This window comes from Mustela nigripes, chromosome 12, assembly GCF_022355385.1.
Source record: "Mustela nigripes isolate SB6536 chromosome 12, MUSNIG.SB6536, whole genome shotgun sequence".
NCBI lineage: Eukaryota > Metazoa > Chordata > Mammalia > Carnivora > Mustelidae > Mustela > Mustela nigripes.
In genome coordinates, this window is record NC_081568.1 from 1736729 (window position 1) to 1740692 (window position 3964).

Sequence of the window (3964 nt, forward strand, 5' to 3'; positions counted from 1 at the left end):
AACAGACCTGTGTGAGCAATGGACAAATAGCAAGTTTGTTCAAGTTGAAATATTATTCTTTTTGCTCATTTTTTTTCTCTGCTATGCTCACTCGATGATATTTTAAGAGCCTGGGGGGGGGGGAGCGTGGAGAGGGTTGATTGACTATGTCAACGAAATCAGTAATCAGCACGGAGGGGTGTCTCCCAGACCTTCTAGAACGCCAGTGCGTGGGCTCGGAGCACACCTGGATCCGAGGTCCCAGGGCACACGGGGTCAGTCCTAGGTTCTTCTGCCTCACCAGGAATCCCCGGTGAGCGCCCACCACGCCTGCTGCACCGGGCTCCGGCCGGCTGGCATCTCTGCGAGCCCGCGGCAGAGGCGTCCGTGTCTCTGGGAGGCGTCCCCTGTCCTGTGCTGCTCTGATGTGCCAGCTGTGCACCGCCCCGTTTCTCACTGGCCGCCCCCTGGCACGCGCAGAGACGCTGGTCTAGAAGATAGAACAGAACAGTCCGCTTTGTTTTACTTTTCATAACTTTCCCCTTTATCTTCACTGATTTTTAAACATAATGCACCAGGTCCCGTGTATTTGCTGTTCGTAATCAAGTCTCGTTTGTTTGCTGAGCCCCGCGGGAGTTTGCACTTACTGAGTGTGTGTGTGTGTGTGTGTGTGTGTGTGCGTGTGAGATCCCTGCTCGCCTCGCAGTCAGAGCGGAGGACAGCCTGATGCTGGGCGGGAGGGCCGGGCACCAGCAGGAGGACGGACCCTCTCGAAGACGCTGCATTTACTCGGGGTGAGCCGAGCAGGGAGGCGTGGTGAGGAGGGAAGCCCAGGGTTTATTTTTCTCAGCAAAGTGCCCAGTCGGTGATCTCCCTTCCCCGGGCCCGGTCCCCGCCTCAGCGGCTGGCCCTCAAGGGTTTGAAGGGATGGGTGAGCAAGGTTCCCCGACGGGGCCTCGTCCTGGGAAGCTTTTCTAAAAGCTGGAATTGTATCTATCGATTGAATTTGGTGATATTCTTTATTTTTCAGTCTTGGGCACTTAGGTCACATAAAGCTGCGTGTCTGTACAACCTGAACCACGGTCACTGGGCCGTGTTCGCCAGGGAAGCAAATGGCCGGCGCTCCGTTTCTCAGGCGGGACTTCTCAGTGCCGTAAGTGACGGCGGCATCTTTTACAGAGTTAAAAAAGGTGTAAAACACTTCTTTCTTTAGTCAGTGTGTATGTATAATTAATGTGGAGGAAATTATATGGCTCCGGCTTAAAGCTTGTTTAAATGCATAGAATTTGAAGTGGAATGAAGAAATAAAATAACTTTTGGAGCTCTGTAATGTAATATGTTGATCAATTTTATAGGGGAGTGGTGAATATTTAATTAATCACCTTTTGACAATTATTCACACTGGTCGGGATCAAGGTCTCCATTAAAGCCAAAGAATAGCTTCATTACAACCGACCCATAAAAGTGTCAAGTGCCGGCCGGGAAGACGAGTAATTTCCTCTCCCTTTAAAACCATTAGACGGGGTGATGGGTGGGGAGGGTGACCGCGTGCATAATCGCGTGATTACAGAGAAAAGCTTAAACAGTAAATTTGACAGCTAGGTTGGAGAGGGTGAGGATAAGGTTATAAAGCGTCGCCTGTCTTCCTTCCAGGAGCTGTTAATTCTCTAAGGCGACAGGAATGACGGCACTCTAGTTTTTGCTGAGCTTTCTCTTCGTCCCGCCGTGCTGGCTTAGGGTCCGGGTGTGCCAAGTGTGTCCCCCCGTGGGGGCACACGAGGAGCGACACGGGCAGTTTCCAAAACGCCTCTCCCGACGGGGGTCAGCAGAGCGAGAACACGGTGGCTGCCGTCTTGATTAATGCCTGCAAAGGGGGGCCTGTTGGGGTGGCGACCGGATGGCGAGGAGGGACCGATATGTCCGTGGAACCGGCACATGCGTTTCCGGGGTGGCTCTGAGGGCTCGGAACGGACGGTCGTCACGGCTCCTCTTCTGCCCGAGACCAACCCGGAAAGCTGATAAGCGCTTACGTTACTGGATCCGCTTCCTGATTCCTCAATCCTGGCCAAGAGTCCTTGTCGTGCGTCAGCTCTCGGAGGCCGGACACAGGTCTCCGGGACCCAGGCCCTCTTGGGCGGTATTTCCCGAGTGAAAACTGTTTCCTTTCCCAAATGACTCAAGGGTGAAAATCCGTTAGTGAGAATGTCGGGATTCCACGGCCTTGAACAAAATAGCGCCAAACCCACGTGCCCTTAACGACTGTCACTTGCCCTCCTCGCTGCGAGCGGCGCGCCGGGCGCTAGGACCAAATTCCCGCTGCGAAGAGCCCTGCCAGATGCTTGCGGACCGCGTTCTCAGGGTTGTCCCGAAGGCTCCAGACCCTTGATTGAACTATAATTACAAAAGCCTCCTTAGCTGTTAGACTTTTCCCAAAGATCGAGCTCAAGGCCCGCAGCTCTTGCCTGCTTTCCTAGAAGCAGAGAACGCGCGGGTTGACGGGAGTTCAGCAAGTCTTCGCCGACGCTGAGACGCGTTTCCCAAAGCTGGCTTCTCTCTAGTTCTTTGAACCTCATCTATTTTAAGATCCTACACCCATGGGGAGCTGGCCCCAGGGCACACACCCACACACACAGGTTCAAGTGTCCACTCTTAAAAACTAATGGCTATTGACTCTCGTTGGGATTTCTGCGATGTTATCTCGCCCCGTAAAGACTTGGCGGTATGCCGTTTACATTGTATCTGGTGATTGTATAATCGTTATTGATTTTCCCTGTGTGTAGTACCTCTGTCAAACAACCTGATATATTTAAATGGTGATTATTTCAGTTCTGCATCTACTGTTAGATAAGATCAAAGGTAGTTAAATGTGCGGTAGATGGGGAGAGAGATAGCGCCCCGCACTTGCGCTCCGCCGGTGCCATTACACAACTCAGCAACAGCGGAGAGTGGTTAACGATTAACTTTCTAAAGCTTGTTGAGATTTTGGGCCGCAGAAGAATGAGGCTGGCAGATGGAGGGAACACGTCCCAGACTCGCGGCGAAAGGCGCCACGGCCGTGTGAATGCCAGCCTCGCGACGGATTGCTTTTCAAAGATCCTGGGAAATCACTCTGTGTGCTTCATTGATGCCTTGTTTTGTACAAATATTCCCGAAGAAATGAGAACCAAATCTAGACTATCGTGTAATTTCCCCCAGGATGTCGTCACAGCTAATCCGAGGAGTGGCTGCCCCGGGAGCGGGGGGCCGTGGCGAGGGGCCCCCGAGGTCAGTGGTTATTGTGCCTCAGCCTTCGGCGACCGGGCCTGGCCTGTGCACCAGGGACGTGCGTCGGGGCAGGCCGCATTTTTCGGGAGGTACGGCTGGCTCATTTTGTGGCTGCTCCTGGATTTTCTTAGTATCTTATTTTTTTTTTCCCCAAAATACATTGTGGACTACAGTTTTTGGAATTCTGTGTGACCTATGTCAATAAATGCTTATTAATTTGAATGTACTTCAACAGTCTAATGAAAATTAGTAACAGAAAAACAAAGTTCCACAAAAAAAACACTTTTAAAAATGAGGCTTAACAGACACACCACAGTAAACACCTTTGAAGACTGTCGTCTGTCTGTGCTGTGACTTGGGCCACATTTTGGCTGTCCCCTGCCTGCTGTCTGTCCCTGGGCTCTGGGTCGGTGGGCAGCCACCACGGGGGGGACCAGACACAGGCTCCTGGCTTCCAAGGCAGCCCTCAAATAGGTCCCTAGAGGGTCCCCTGGGACCATATGTTTTCCCGTTTGCACAACGTTTGTTCAAGGTCGTCTGTACGGTGGGGGTGGTGGACCGAGCTCGAGGCTTTCCCGGGAGGCCCAGTGTTTCTGCCGGGATAGTGTACCGGAAAGTTCCCCGTCTTGTAAGATGTTAAAATGTGTTTGGATCCGGTTTTACACAGAGTCAGGCAATAGCTGGAGGGAGGGATGAGACCGGGGCACCCACGTGGGGGTCA

At 52.4% G+C, this 3964-nt stretch overlaps 1 long non-coding RNA gene across 1 annotated transcript; it reads left to right on the forward strand.

Annotated features, from left to right (window-relative positions):
* The first annotated feature begins 692 nt into the window (after positions 1–692).
* Positions 693–2402, forward strand: LOC132027711 (uncharacterized). The gene is made up of 3 exons (XR_009407170.1): positions 693–773; positions 1010–1132; positions 1633–2402. It is a non-coding gene; the product is annotated as an uncharacterized LOC132027711 (long non-coding RNA).
* The last annotated feature ends 1562 nt before the right edge of the window (positions 2403–3964 follow it).